We start from the raw sequence: 16,256 nt of genomic DNA, 5'->3' as shown, positions 1-16,256 counted from the left end.
TTAAATTCATTTTAGTATTTTATTGTTTATCCAATTATAGCTTTTGTTACTTACTCAGTAGACAACATAAAGCCTCAAAAGCCTCAGAGTTACCGTGTTCTTTTTCTTTTTTTTTTTTGAGGCGGATGCCAGGTGACGTGGCGAACTCGGCTCAGCAAGCTCCATCCCGGTTCACATTTTGCCTCAGCTTTGAGTATACTAAGCCGCCAGCCCGGATTTTTTTTTTTTTTGTAGCGGTTTTTCTTTTAGGCATCAGGTACGTGAAAAAGAAGAGATCAAGGCTTTGAAAACATTGAGTATTTTCTACCAAGCTGGGAATTCCAAAGCTGGGAATCCAACTTTTTATGTTGCAAGGAGGTAAGAAATACTATGTTTTAGTGTCTCTTAACAGAATTTTTTTTTTTTTGAGACAGTGTCTCGCTCAGTTTCCCAGGCTGGAGTGCAGTGGCACGATCTCGGCTCACTGAAAGCTCTGCCTCCTGGGGTCATGCCATTCTCCTGCCTCAGCCTCCCGAGTAGCTGGGACTACAGGCGCCTGCCTCCGTGCGGGCTAATTTTTTGTATTTTTAGTACAGACGGGGTTTCACCGTATTAGCTAGGATGGTCTCGATCTCCTGACCTCGTGATCCACCCGCCTCAGCCTCCCAAAGTGCTGGGATTACAGGTGTGAGCCACCACGCCCGGTCAACAGAATTTTTTAAATGATAGTAAATATAGAGAGATGGCAAGTTTGGTTTTTCCCATTTGAATTAACAGGAATTGAAGACAAGTTTACCTGGGAGCATATAGCAGGGTTAATAGCCTGCCTTTCCTAAAATGATGGTCAATATCTAGTTACTGCTTTTCAGAATACCGGTTTCATATTGGTTTCCCTGTCCTACATCATTTTTTAAAATACTGCCTACAATGTATTAATTACCAAGAGTTAAAAAGCCACAAAGAATCTTTTGTTTTCAAGTATATTCTGATTAAGTAGTACTCACAACATGATAACCGGGAACTTTTTACATTGTTATTTTATTTTATTTTATTTAAGAAAAATTGCTTTTTAGTTTGTATTATCTAAACATCAGAATTTTACTTTGAAGGATTTCAAAACTTACAAGAATATTCATATTTGACCTATAAAATAAGTAAATTAGATGGAATAATTTGAATTTGGAAACTTCTTTATACCACCAAATTTGAGGTATCAGTGACACATTTATTTTTTTATTTTATTATTTTTTTTCTTTTAACACTTCTATTTTTAATTGACAAGTGATATGTATATGGGTGCGATGTGATGCTTTGATACAAGTATACAGCATAAAATAATTAAATTAAGCTCACATACATTCATCACTTCACATACTTTTTTTGTGGTGTGAATCCTTAAAATCTATTTTCTTAGCAATTTTGAAATATGCATTACATTATTTTTAACTATAGTCACTATGCTGTGTAATAGATCTCAAAAACTTATTCCTTCTGTCTAACTGAAACTTTGTACCCTTTGACCAACATCTCCCCGTTCCTCCCCCACTGGATTCTACTCTCTACTTCTGTGAGTTACATTTTTTTCTTCTTTTTTTTTTAAAATTTTATTATTATTATACTTTAAGTTTTAGGGTACATGTGCACAATGTGCACGTTTGTTACATATGTATCCATGTGCCATGTTGGTGTGCTGCACCCATTAACTCATCATTTAGCATTAGGTATATCTCCTAATGCTATCCCACCCCCCTCCCCCAACCCCACAACAGTCCCCGGAGTGTGATGTTCCCCTTTCTGTGTCCATGTGTTCTCATTGTTCAATTCCCACCTGTGAGTGAGAACATGCGGTGTTCGGTTTTTTGTCCTTGCAATAGTTTGCTGAGAATGGTTTCCAGTTTCATCCATGTCCCTACAAAGGACATGAACTCATCATTTTTTATGGCTGCATAGTGTTCCATGGTGTATATGTGCCACATTTTCTTAATCCAGTCTATCATTGTTGGACATTTGGGTTAGTTCCAAGTCTTTGCTATTGTGAGTAGTGCCGCAATAAACATACGTGTGCGTGTGTCTTTATAGCAGCATGATTTATAATCCTTTGAGTATATACCCAGTAATGGGATGGCTGGGTCAAATGATATTTCTAGTTCTAGATCCCTGAGGAATCGCCACACTGACTTCCACAATGGTTGAACTAGTTTACAGTCCCACCAACAGTGTAAAAGTGTTCCTATTTCTCCACATCCTCTCCAGCACCTGTTGTTTCCTGACCTTTTAATGATGGCCATTTTAACTGGTGTGAGATGGTATCTCATTGTGGTTTTGATTTGCATTTCTCTGATGGCCAGTGATGATGAGCATTTTTTCATGTGTTTTTTGGCTGCATAAATGTCTTCTTTTGAGAAGTGTCTGTTCATATCCTTTGCCCACTTTTTGATGGGGTCGTTTGTTTTTCTCTTGTAAATTTGTTTGAGTTCATTGTAGATTCTGGATATTAGCCCTTTGTCAGATGAGTAGGTTGTGAAAATTTTCTCCCATTCTGTAGGTTGCCTGTTCACTCTGATGATACTTTCTTTTGCTGTGCAGAAGCTCTTTAGTTTAATTAGATCCCATTTGTCAATTTTGGCTTTTGTTGCCATTGCTTTTGGTGTTTTAGACATGAAGTCCTTGCCCATGCCTATGTCCTGAATGGTATTACCTAGGTTTTCTTCTAGGGTTTTTATGGTTTTAGGTCTAACATGTAAGTCTTTAATCCATCTTGAATTAATTTTTGTATAAGGTGTAAGGAAGGGATCCAGTTTCAGCTTTCTACATACGGCTAGCCAGTTTTCCCAGCACCATTTATTAAATTGGGAATCCTTTCCCCATTGCTTGTTTTTGTCAGGTTTGTCAAAGATCAGATGGTTGTAGATATGCGGCATTATTTCTGAGGGCTCTGTTCTGTTCCATTGATCTATATTTCTGTTTTGGTACCAGTGCCATGCTGTTTTGGTTACTGTAGCCTTGTAGTATAGTTTGAAGCCAGGTAGCGTGATGCCTCCAGCTTTGCTGTTTTGGCTTAGGATTGACTTGGCGATGCGGGCTCTTTTTTGGTTCCATATGAACTTTAAAGTAGTTTTTTCAAATTCTGTGAAGAAAGTCATTGGTAGCTTGATGGGGATGGCATTGAATCTATAAATTACCTTGGGCAGCATGGCCATTTTCACGATATTGACTATTCCTACCCATGAGCATGGAATGTCCTTCCATTTGTTTGTATCCTCCTTTATTTCATTGAGCAGTGGTTTGTAGTTCTCCTTGAAGAGGTCCTTCACATCCCTTGTAAGTTGGATTCCTAGGTATTTTATTCCCTTTGAAGCAATTGTGAATGGGAGTTCACTCATGATTTGGCTCTCTGTCTGTTATTGGTGTATAAGAATGCTTGTGATTTTTGCACAGTGATTTTTTATCCTGAGACTTTGCTAAAGTTGCTTCTCAGCTTAAGGAGATTTTGGGCTGAGACAATGGGGTTTTCTAGATATACAATCATGTCATCTGCAAACAGGGACAATTTGACTTCCTCATTTCCTAACTGAATACCCTTTATTTCCTTCTGCTGCCTAATTGCCCTGGCCAGAACTTCCAACTCTATGTTGAATAGAAGTGGTGAGAGAGGGCATCTCTGTCTTGTGCTAGTTTTCAAAGGGAATGCTTCCAGTTTTTGCCCATTCAGTATGATATTGGCTGTGGGTTTGTCATAGATAGCTCTTATTTTTTTGAGATACGTCCCATCAATACCTAATTTATTGAGAGTTTTTAGCCTGAAGGGTTGTTGAATTTTGTCAAAGGCCTTTTCTGCGTCTATTGAGATAATCATGTGATTTTTGTCTTTGGTTCTGTTTATATGCTGGATTATATTTATTGATTTGCATATGTTGAACCAGCCTTGCATCCCAGGGATGAAGCCCACTTGATCATGGTGGATAAGCTGTTGATGTGCTGCTGGATTTGGTTTGCCAGTATTTTATTGAGGATTTTTGCATCAATGTTCATCAAGGATATTGGTCTAAAATTCTCTTTTTTGCTGTGTCTCTGCCAGGCTTTGGTATCAGGATGATGCTGGCCTCATAAAATGAGTTAGGGAGGATTCCCTCTTTTTCTATTGATTGGAATAGTTTCAGAAGGAATGGTACCAGCTCCTCCTCGTGCCTCTGGTAGAATTCGGCTGTGAATCCATCTGGTCCTGGACTTTTTTTGGTTGGCAAGCTATTGATTATTGCCAGAATTTCAGAGCTTGTTATTGGTTTATTCAGAGGTTCAACTTCTTCCTGGTTTAGTCTTGGGAGGGTGTATGTGTCCAGGAATTTATCCATTTCTTCTAGATTTGCTAGTTTATTTGCGTAGAGGTGTTTGTAGTATTCTCTGATGGTAGGTTGTATTTCCGTGGGATTGGTGGTGATACCCCCTTTATCATTTTTTATTGCGTCTATTTGATTCTTTTCTCTTTTTTTCTTTATTAGTGTTGCTAGCGGTCTATCGATGTTGTTGATCTTTTCAAAAAACCAGCTCCTGGATTCACTAATTTTTTGAAGGGTTTTTTGTGTCTCTATTTCCTTCAGTTCTGCTCTGATTTTAGTTATTTCTTGCCTTCTGCTAGCTTTTGAGTGTGTTTGCTCTTGCTTTTCTAGTTCTTTTAATTTTGATGTTAGGGTGTCAATTTTGGATCTTTCCTGCTTTCTCTTGTGGGCATTTAGTGCTATAAATTTCCCTCTACACACTGCTTTGAATGTGTCCCAGAGATTCTGGTATGTTGTGTCTTTGTTCTTGTTGGTTTCAAAGAACATCTTTATTTCTGCCTTCATTTTGTTATGTACCCAGTAGTCATTCAGGAGCAGGTTGTTCAGTTTCCATGTAGTTGAGCGGTTTTGAGTGAGTTTCTTCATCCTGTGTTCTAGTTTGATTGCACTGTGGTCTGAGAGACAGTTTGTTCTAATTTCTGTTCTTATACATTTGCTGAGGAGAGCTTTACTTCCAACTATGTGGTCAATTTTGGAATAGGTGTGGTGTGGTGCTGAAAAAAATGTATATTCTGTTGATTTGGGGTGGAGAGTTCTGTAGATGTCTATTAGGTCTGCTTGGTGCAGAGCTGAGTTCAATTCCTGGGTATCCTTGTTTACTTTCTGTCTCGTTGATCTGTCTAATGTTGACAGTGGGGTGTTAAAGTCTCCCATTATTATTGTGTGGTGGTCTGTCTCTTTTTAGGTCATTAAGGACTTGCTTTATGAATCTGGGTGCTCCTGTATTGGGTGCATATATATTTAGGATAGTTAGCTCTTCTTGTTGAATTGATCCCTTTACCATTATGTAATGGCCTTCTTTGTCTCTTTTGATCTTTGTTGGTTTAAAGTCTGTTTTATCAGAGACTAGGATTGCAACCCCTGCCTTTTTTTGTTTTCCATTTACTTGGTAGATCTTCCTCCATCCCTTTATGTTGAGTCTATGTGTGTCTCTGCACGTGAGATGGGTTTCCTGAATACAGCACACTGATGGGTCTTGACTCTTTATCCAATTTGCCAGTCTGTGTCTTTTAATTGTAGCATTTAGCCCATTTACATTTAAAGTTAATATTGTTATGTGTGAATTTGGTCCTGTCATTATGATGTTAGCTGGTTATTTTGCTCATTAGTTGATGCAGTTTCTTCCTAGCCTTGATGGTCTTTACAATTTGGCATGTTTTTCAGTGGCTGGTACCAGTTGTTCCTTTCCATGTTTAGTGCTTCCTTCAGGAGCTCTTTTAGGGCAGGCCTGGTGGTGAGAAAATCTCTCAGCATTTGCTTGTCTGTAAAGTATTTTATTTCTCCTTCACTTATGAAGCTTAGTTTGGCTGGATATGAAATTCTGGGTTGAAAATTCTTTTCTTTAAGAATGTTGAATATTGGTCCCCACTCTCTTCTGGCTTGTAGAGTTTCTGCTGAGAGATCTGCTGTTAGTCTGATGGGCTTCCCTTTGTGGGTAACCTGACCTTTCTCTCTGGCTGCCCTTAACATTTTTTCCTTCATTTCAACTTTGGTGAATCTGACAATTATGTGTCTTGGATTTGCTCTTCTCGAGGATTATCTTTGTGGCATTCTCTGTATTTCCTGAATCTGAATGTTGGCCTGCCTTGCTAGATTGGGGAAGTTCTCCTGGATAATATCCTGAAGAGTGTTTTCCAACTTGGTTCCATTCTCCCCGTCACTTTCAGGTACACCAATCAGATGTAGATTTGGTCTTTTCACACAGTCCTATATTTCTTGGAGGCTTTGTTCATTTCTTTTTATTCTTTTTTCTCTAAACTTCCCTTCTCACTTCATTTCATTCATTTTGTCTTCCATCACTGATACCCTTTCTTCCAGTTAATCACATCGGCTCCTGAGGCTTCTGCATTCTTCACGTATTTCTCAAGCCTTGGCTTTCAGCTCCATCAGCTCCTTTAAGGACTTCTCTGCATTGGTTATTCTAGTTATCCATTTGTCTAATTTTTTTTCAAAGTTTTTAACTTCTTTGCCATTGGTTTGAATTTCCTCCTGTAGCTTGGAGTAGTTTGATCATCTGAAGCCTTCTTCTGTCAACTCGTCAAAGTCATTCTCTGTCCAGCTTTGTTCCATTGCTGGTGAGGAGCTGCGTTCCTTTGGAGGAGGAGAGGTGCTCTGCTTTTTAGAGTTTCTAGTTTTTCTGCTCTGTTTTTTCCCCATCTTTGTGGTTTTATCTACTTTTGGTCTTTGATGATGGTGACGTACAGATGGGTTTTTGGTGTGGATGTCCTTTCTGTTTGTTAGTTTTCCTTCTAACAGACAGGACTCTCAGCTGCAGGTCTGTTGGAGTTTGCTAGAGGTCCACTCCAGACCCTGTTTGCCTGGGTATCAGCAGCGGTGGCTGTAGAACAGCGGATATTGGTGACCCACAGATGCTGCTGCCTGATCGTTCCTCTGGAAGTTTTGTCTCAGAGGAGTACCCGGCTGTGTCAGGTGTCAGTCTGCCCTTACTGGGGGGTGCCTCCCAGTGAGGCTGCTCGGGGGTCAGGGACCCACTTGAGGAGGCAGTCTGCCTGTTCTCAGATCTCTAGCTGTGTGCCGGGAGAACCACTACTCTCTTCAAAACTGTCAGACAGGGACATTTAAGTCTGCAGAGGTTACTGCTGTCTTTTTCTTTGTCTGTCCCCTGCCCCTAGCAGTGGAGCCTACAGAGGCAAGCAGGCCTCCTTGAGCTGTGGTGGGCTCCACCCAGTTCGAGTTTTCCTGGCTGCTTTGTTTACCTAATCAAGCCTGGGCAATGGCATGCACCCCTCCCCCAGCCTCGCTGCCACCTTGCCGTTTGATCTCAGACTGCTGTGCTAGCAATCAGTGAGACTCCGTGGGTGTAGGACCCTCCACACCAGGTGCGGGACACAATCTCCTGGTGTGTCGTTTTTTAAGCCCATTGGAAAATCGCAGTATTAGGGTGGGAGTGACCCAATTTTCCAGGTGCCGTCTGTCACCCCTTTCTTTGACTAGGAAAGGGAACTCCCTGACCCCTTGTGCTTCCCAAGTGAGGCGATACCTCGCCCTGCTTCGGCTCAGGCACGGTGCGCTGCACCCACTGTCTTGCACCCACTGTTTGGCACTCCCTAGTGAGATGAACCCGGTACCTCAGACGGAAATGCAGAAATCACCCGTCTTCTGCGTTGCTCATGCTGGGAGCTGTAGACCGGAGCTGTTCCTATTCGGCCATCTTGGCTCCACCGCCACATTTATTTTTACAGATTTTCCTTGAAACATATTGGCTACTGGAAAGAGTTAATATCCTTTATGAAAATATGATTTTAGTGATGCAACTTATATATGAGGTAGATTAGGAAGCATTACTTCCTGTGCCCATTAACTAAGAAGATTTTATGAAACAATTTTTAACAGGGGCCACAGTCAGTACCGGGAGTGTGGTCAGGCACACCTCCCTCCTCATTGGGCCCATCAGAAGCTTTCAGGGTTCTAGGAGAAACATGCCCAGGCATGCAGAGGTTGTCACAAGGGAAGAAGGACCAGGGTGGGGAACCCAGCACAGGGGGCTGGCCTCACAGGGGAGTCAGAGAAGCTTTTCTGAGGCAGCTATGTCCAAGCTGAGATCTTTCCTGTTCCATGTGCTCCAGCACAAGGCCTGCAGGAGGTACCCTGTGAGCAAGGTCAACCTAGACCAGCCGGGTGGATTCCCTTGGCACTGAGGGGGAGCATGGCCTGAGGAACTGAGTGTGGTCTCAGAAGGATGGCATCAGAGGAACTCTCACCGTTTCTATCATGAACACCTACAGTTTGATATCAGCATGGGGGTTGTGATTGGGTGATCTTGGGAAGGGTCTGTCAGTGGGTCGGAGGGTCGCTCTAAGTTGGACGCTGTCTGATAGAGGAGGCTTTTCTATTGTTCGGTATCTCATATCTCAAGGAATCTTATCTGGAAGAGGGCAGAGGGCCACCAGGAGAAAGCCGCTGCTAGTAATGAGGTAGATGCCACTCATTTTCACCAAGTGCAGTGCTAGGGATTTTAGGGGGTGGCAAGGTGACCTTGATACCTTTTCTCTGTGCAGGTCTCTGTTAGGGTCACTGTGAGTGTCTCCGTGGGGATTTCTGTGTTGGTTTTGAAGGGTCTCTGTGTAAGTCTCTGTCAGTGGTTTCTGTGGGGGCATCCCTCTGGGGGGTCTTGATGGGGGGGTCTCAGTGTTGGGGTCTCTGGGGGTCACTGTGGGAAATCTCTGAAATCTCAATGAATGTGGGGTCTTTGTGGGAATCTTTGAGTGTTGGAGTCTACCGGGCATCTCTGTGGGGTTCCTCTGCTGCAGGTCCCAGGATCCTGGGTCCCATAGATGTTGGGCCCACACTAGAGCTGCCCAGGTCACCACCCCAGACAGGACTTTGTTCCAGCAGTATCCTGGACACCCAAAGTGACACCAGGGCGTGTTTGAAACAGGTCCCCAATGTGGGTCCCGCCATACCTGGGTACAGACCTGACACCTTGGCCTCAGCCTTCACAGCCCCTGCAGGTGCAGAGCTCTCCCTGGGCAGAAGGCCCCTGGGCAGAGCCCTCTGAGGAACCGGCTCCTGCCTGCCCTCCCCTTGCTCCTGCCTTCCATGGGGATGGCTAGGAAGGACCCAGTACCAGAACAAAGGAAGCACAGGACTGGGCCCTGTGGGGACTGTTCCTGCCAACCACGTGACCAGATTCTCTGAGCCCCAATGTGTCCCTTGCCAGCACCTGGGTCTAGAACCATAGATGTGCTTTGTAACCCAGGCCAGCCCTTGCCTTCTGGGTCCCTCTCCCCTGGGAGTGGCACTGACCACTTTTGCTTGTAATGGTCACCAGACTGTGAGGACCCTGTGGTCCTTACAGTCTGTGGGCAGCTTGTGGATCCTGCACTTGCAAACTTACGCTCATCTTCCCTGATTCTTCTCCCACTTCTCACCCTGGGCCCTAAGGTATCCTGTGGTTCCTGACCACAGAGTCCCACCAGAGGGGCAGGCAGCAGCCCTGGGTGCCTCCTGAAACAGACACCCCACACTAGTGGGCTGGGAGACTGCCCTGGGGAGTGAGGCAGGGGACACCAGACATGAACCCAGGGGTGTTATCAAGGCTGAGCCAAGTGCTGGAGGGGCCCAGATCTATGCCAGACCCAGAACTCAGCAGGCAGGAAAGAGTCTGGGGAGGGTGTCATCTCTTCCCCACCAGGAGATCCCAGAAAGAGCAGGAACCCCCTCTGACCCAGGGCCAGCACAGGACACCCCCTACATTCCGAGGCTACTGTGGGGCAGGGAAGCTCCTGGGATCCATCACTCCTCCAGCCTGAGGGGAGCCTACCACGCCCCCAGTCCGTGAGGCCCCTGCAGACGCAGCCCCTACAGCAGCACAGAAGTCACCTTAGAACAGGGACTGCAGTGAGCCAGAGCCCGGGTGGGATCTCCATAGGGTTTGCTGTCCTTACACATCCTGAAGGCTCTGGGTCATGATCCAGTTTGGAAACCAGACACAGTGTGGGGACAGGGAGAAAAGGGGGTCCTCCAGGACCCTGCCAGCCTCCTCTAGGGCCTGCCATTCTGGAAGCCGCACTCAGGAGGAGCTGACACTGAGCCCTTTCCTGCACCCTAGCATGGCACACACAGAAGCCACCACCTCTGCAGGGAAAGCAGGTATATTGGGAACTTCTCTGTGGAAGTCAGGAACACATGGGGACTGTTACCACCCACGCAGGACAGATTTGTTGTGTAGGTGTCCAGTGTTATTTGAATAGAACCCCCTGTCTCCCCCAGGAGAGGTGTGGGAAGCCTGGTCTGCTTCAGGAGGCAAGACACCTCTATGTAGATTTCAGTTCCTGCAGCTGTGGATGGGGCCGCCTGAGGTGCTTGCCACTCATGGCCCTTGGTGGTGGGGACCAGCTGGGGACACAGGCTCCCTGGGAGACTGCTTGTCTCTGGAGACTGCTGTCTCTGTCTCTGATGCCCTTGTTTTTGACAGGACATTTGTGGCCCTTGGGGGTGGCTCTCATCTCTCTTCTATGTTCCTGGTGGTAGTGACTCCTGTGGCAGCAGGAAGGCATATTCTCCTGGGCATGGAGGTCGCCTTTGTGGCAATTGACCTCTGAGGGACCATGTCCCTGCTGAAGCCCCAGTTTGTCCACCAGGATTTGCCGTATAACTCTGATGATGGTCTGAGCTTCATCAGCCATGCTGTCCATAAACAACCTTGCTGGGCCAGACCCCTGGCTCTGGACAGCATGTGCCCCAGGCTCGCCTTTCTGCAGGATGTCTTCCTGCTCTGAGCCTCTTTTCCTGGGGTGTAGACCCTGTGGTTGGTGACTGATCTTTCTCTGGAAGTTGCTTTCTGGTGGTGCCTGTCCCTTCTCTGGCTGAGGCTGATTGTATTTCCTTTCTAGTTTGTCTCCTATTTCCCTGGTGTGGGCAGGGTGGCTCCTCCCACTGGCTTCGGAGTTCCTGGGTCCCTTGGACCTGTGTCCCTGCTCCCCTGGTCTGGGCCTCCTGCGGGCCTTGTCCTTGTCCAAAGAGCCCAGCGTCTTCTGACTCTTCTGTGGGGCCTTCACTTTTGGGCTCCCAGGCTCCTGCTGCCCCAGTCTGTCCCCTCCCTTCCATAGGAGGGCACATGGCCCCTGGGAAGCTGTCGTGTTCCTCCTACTGAACACACTCTGGGAGGTGACGGAGGGGCCTAAGTGGGTGGCCTGTATGTGGCTGGGAGCATGTCCACATGGCGGCCCGGAAGGCACAGGCCTGTGGCGCCCTCCTGGAGGAGGATGCTGGAAACACGGCCTGGCAGCTGCTCCTCTGAGTCCACCTGCACTATGAGCGCAATCTCACTAACCACCTGCGCTTTCAGGCAGAGCTGCCCTGGATCCTGAGCAACACAGAGTGTAGACACTGAGGGGTTACTAGTGGTCCCCAGAGCCCCTGTGCTCCTCAGATCCACCTGAACGCTTCCCGATCTTGCCCTCACACTGGCTCCCAAGGTGACTTTCCAATCAGGGGCTTCTCCTCCTCGGCCTCCAGGGCATCTTTGGCCCTTGCCCACTGGGACCCTATGCTGAGCTCTTGCAGGGCTCTGCCACGACAGGGGTCTCCTGGGGACATGTTCTCGGTCTCAAGCCATGCCTCATTCCCAGCCATTTCTGAATCCACACTCCCCTCAAGTCTGGGTTTCCTGGACCCCAGGACAGTCCTGCTCTGCCAGGTTCTGCCTGCAAGGTTGCACATGGGGGGCTGAGAGGATGTCCTGTCTTCCTGTCCAGTCAGAGAGGCCGCTGATAGCTCATGGGTGTCAGCTGGCTGGGACCCTCTTGGGGCCCTCTGGACTTCCTCCTGCTCAGGTGGTGGGGCAAGGACAGGGCCACTTAGGGTGGGGACTGACTTGCTTGTTGTTCTGTTGTCTCCTGGACCATTCTGGGGAGGTTTTCCCAATAAAATGGCAACCTTGGCTACAGATTCAGCCAGAGATTCCCAGGAGGCCCAGGGGAGAATGGTGGAGTGTGGGAGGAGTGGAGGCTGAGCCTCACCTGACTGGACATTTATGGGCTCCAAGGACTGAAAGTCTGGACCCCACCTGTGCCTCATATGGAACTTGAAAAGATGTGCTTCCAGCATCTGCTGGGTGCAGGGATGGAGGAAGGAAAGCTCCTGGGAGGTGTTCACGTGGGCTTTCCCACCCCTCCAGGATGCCAGCTTTCCCAGTTTCCTGTGGGTATCAGACTTGGAAACAGCATGTTTGGCCATGAACCAGGAGCGATGCATAGAAACAGGGATCCAGCCCTCCTTGATCTCCCCCACCTTCCTGTCCAGATAGACCTGCAGCTTGTTTTCCACATGCTTCTTGTGTGGGTCCCTGGGTGCAGAACTTACTGATTGGTACTTCCAGGGCCTCCTGAATTCACTTTCTGATTCCTCCTTGTCTTTCTCCAGAACCTTCACTGAAGTCCTTCCTGAGCCTAGATCCTGGTTCTGGCTCTAGTTTGGACCCTAAACACCCCTTCCCAGAGAACCTTTTAGAGCTCCTGAACCCTGCCTTCTGCACATCCTTCGTGCCCTTTCCTACAAATTCAGAATCCTGGGAGGGCAAGAGGGCCCCCTGCCTGTCTTCTGCCTGACTCTGGGGCCTCCCTGGGAATTCCCCCTCAGGCTGCAGTGGGTCTCCAGATGCCTGGAATCTGCTGGGAGGCCCCAGGACTGTCCTGGTGGATGGTGTTCCTTCCTTGCCACCGGTGCTCTGGGAGTTCAGGGCTGGTGGCAATCCCGGGAAGGATGGGGGCTGACTTAGGGTTCTGGGAGGCTGGCCTCTCCTGGGGAAGGTGGGCAGTGGGCTGGCTCAGGACGGCCTGAGACTTTTTGAGGAGAGAGGGCAAAACCCTCTTCCACTTTGGTCACTTCTGCAAGGGCCACTCAAGATACTCCTTTCCAGTGGGGATGACAGACTGTGCCCTCTCCTGGGATGCAGGGCAAGATGCCCCCACAGACCCTAATCTGGGATGGAAAAGAGCATGGTAGGCTTGGGACAGGGGTTGAGATTTGCCCCACTGTGTCTGGATCCCAGCCAGAGGCGGGGGCTGGGACTGGGGCCAGGTTGGAATGAAAGGTTGGGGCTGGGCCACGTGGTGGGGCTGGGGCGGTGCCTGGGAAAGCTGTGAGGGTGTCTCAACCTCAGTTTCACCTGGAAGAGAAGCGGAGGCTTTATCCAATGGTACAGAGTGCTCATTCTGCGGGGAAGGGTTCCTAGAAACCCAGGCCCTGGCCACCAGGGACTCGCTATTGAAAGAGGGGAGATCCCAGAAGAGATGGCTGCATTTCTGCTCTAAGTGGTCCCACACGGCCGTGGCATCAGAGACCTGCTGAGGATGGGGCAGCTGCTGTGGTTGGGTTGTCACGTTCCAGAAGGGATTCAGAGGCGTGGTGTCCCACTCCTTCCCCAGTGATGTCATCTGCGGGTAGCCTGCCCGCCCCCATTCTTTCTCCTGCCACATCTTCATTGCTGCTCTCTTGGCGATGAGAGTCTCCAGCGGCTTCTGCACGTTGGGATGGATGAATGTGCAGCCACCTGCCTCCATCTGCCTGGGTGTGGGGTCTCCCCAGAAGGAAGCCTCTGGGGGGTGGTTGGGAAGATACTGTTGCTGGGATTTGCCATGTGAGCAGGTGGAGAGGCCCCAGGTGGTGGCAGCCTCCCTCCAGCAGGAGAGGTCCCGGATGGGACCACTGGAGAACCCAAGGCCAGAGATCACCCTGGTTGGAGAAGGTGGCCCCTGCTTGTGTAGAGGGGAGCTCTGGGGGACAGGGCGTGTTGTGGAGCCACACTGAAGTCCAGCCAGGCTGGGGCCGGGTGGAGGTGGAGAGGAGGCCACGGGAACAAGGGGCTGTGGTGAAGGAGGAAAAGCACATGTGGCATGGGGTGCAGGGCATTTTAGGGGAAGCAAGGGCTCTGGAGGCACTCAGGGTTGAGTGTGGTCAAAAAGCTCTGAGAAGGTCATTGCGCCTGATGACAGGTTGGAGGCCAGAGGAACTGGGGGAGCCCTTGGGGACAAGCTGTCAGGAGATGGATCTTGCATGCATTTCCTGTGCAGCTGGTGGGCCTTAGCAGGTGCTGGTTTGTACACGTCACCCGGGGGATGTCCACCTAAGGGCAGATGGGAGCCGCCCTCCCCAGTGAGCTTTCTCAGGTGGCTGCACAAGGCACAAGCTGCAGCCAGGGGCAGGTGGGGTTGGGAGGTAGGGAGGGCTGGGCACCTGGTGTCCACGGCTCCTCCACCTCCCCCACTGCTGGCTTCACAAAGCTCTGTCTATGCCTGCCCCAGGGCTTCAGTCCACTCCTGCCTTTTCCCAGGACCTCCCCCTCCCAGGTCACCATCGGGCCCTAGGGCTGCATCAGAGGCCCTGGTAGAAAGGAGGACATGGAGAGAAGGGGGAATGTCCTCATCTTTCCAGAAGGTAGGTCAGGTCCTGAGTCTCCTCCAGCTCCCTCAGGAGGATTCTGCAAGCTGGAAGTAAGGAGACAGAGTTATGGTGGGGAGGGCGGTGCCAGCGAACCTCATGGGAGGCTGAGTGGATCTCTTTTTAGGGGACACCATGGGGAACTAGACCCTGAAGCCCATGCATCTGTGTCCAAGGCCACATGGCCCCAATGGTGACAGCAAGGTGTGCACTGTGCAGAACTTTGTCATTTGCAAAAAGTACAACCCCTCATGGATGTTACAACCATCTTGTGGGGACAGTGGACAGGGGTGGTCTCTGAGAAGAGTCAGCCATGGCCGAGGAGAACAGCTGTCCACATGGACCTGGAGCCTCCCTGACCTCCCCCCATATCCTGGCCGGCCTTGGTCCCTTCCCCACACTGCCCCCTTATGGGCAATACCGGTTCCCGGGGCCTATGGCTTCATTCCCATAGGGAATCTGAGGAGGCCCCGGGTTCTGATTTCCCTCCCAGGAGCTTCCCTTTGAGGCCTCTGCAAATGACTTCCTCAGGGACAGACGATGCTCAATCACTTCTGGGGAGTCTCGGGGATCAGTAGGGGCTCACAATTCAGAGCTGGGATCGTCCTCCTGCTCCTGGGCCTCCCCTATCTCTTCCTTTGATGCTGAGAGGCAAGCAAGGGTGAGGGGCTGGGACCAGTTCTCAGTCTCCTCTCCCCGCCAGCTGCACACACGCAGTGCTCGTGAAGGACACGGCTTTCTGCCTCTAGCCCAGGGAGCTCTGTGTGTGTGTCTTTTACTCATGTTGACCATCGATGAAATGTTTTCTGTTTTCCTTCTTAGGGAAATGCAAGGAGGGGTTTTCTGTGTGACTCCACCCTGGATGTCCCCAGTCCCTGCTCCTCCTCTGAAGGCACACCCAGGCTCAGGCCTAGAGGTGCCTCTAAGCTGCCAGTAGGATTCTGCTTCAGAGGAGGCCAAACGTGAATCCAGGCTCTAGCTGGAGGCTCTCAGGGGTTCAGCACAGCTCCCAGATCACCCCACACAGAGGAGGCTGGGCCCCCAGGCACCTGCCTCAGAAAGGGGCTGAGCCGGGGCTGGGGCCTGTCCTCCCACAGAGACCTCACCCCTCTCCTGAACTGGTCCTCGCCGCTACGTCCAGTGTTGGTTTTTGCCCTGATGCCTCCTGTGCATGTCACAGATGGTCTGGGAGCTGAGGATGGAATCCTCTGCCCACTCCCACCCCTGCCTGCCCTGCCCTTCCCTAGAGGGATGATGAGATTTTCCATCACAGGAGAGTCTCTCGTTGCTTAGGAAAAGTGGAAATGAGGGGAGGAAAAGAAAAGAGAATCTTTCTCTGTGGGGCTGGGCTGAGGGCTCCTTACCTTCCTGCTGCTCCTCTTCCTCCCGTGCGGGGGTGAGGGTGGGTCACTGGGGAGGTAGGGGAGTAATAGGAAGAGGAACTCCTGGCTGCACATTCAAGTGAGGATGAAATCCACAATCCAGGGAGTGGAGCTGGGGCCCAGCCATGTGGCACTAGGGCTCTTCAGAGGAAAGAGCATTTTTTCCATCTGAAGTGCAATGTTGCCTTCAAGCAACTGAGCCCTGGCATCGCTTTTGGAACTAGGTACTGGAGCCCGGGCCTGCATCACAGAGCTGGGGCCGCCTCCTCACCAAGGGCTCCTGGGGGCAGGGGAGGGGCAGTGGGAGGAGGAGGCTGAAGCACAGCCTCACCCTCAGGTCCCAGTCCCAGGTCCCTCCACCCTCCTGGGTCCCCCAGATCTTTTCTTCCCACTCCAGTTGCTCACCCTGTCAGAGACAGCCCTGAGTCCATTTTCT

At 49.5% G+C, this 16,256-nt stretch overlaps 1 pseudogene; it reads right to left on the bottom strand.

The window, feature by feature from the left end:
• Positions 1 to 10,294: 10,294 nt before the first annotated feature.
• LOC100584962 lies at positions 10,295 to 15,997 on the bottom strand (annotated as a pseudogene).
• Positions 15,998 to 16,256: the final 259 nt, after the last annotated feature.

This window comes from Nomascus leucogenys, chromosome 22a (assembly GCF_006542625.1).
Source record: "Nomascus leucogenys isolate Asia chromosome 22a, Asia_NLE_v1, whole genome shotgun sequence".
NCBI lineage: Eukaryota > Metazoa > Chordata > Mammalia > Primates > Hylobatidae > Nomascus > Nomascus leucogenys.
This window is presented reverse-complemented; position numbering and strand designations above follow the sequence as displayed.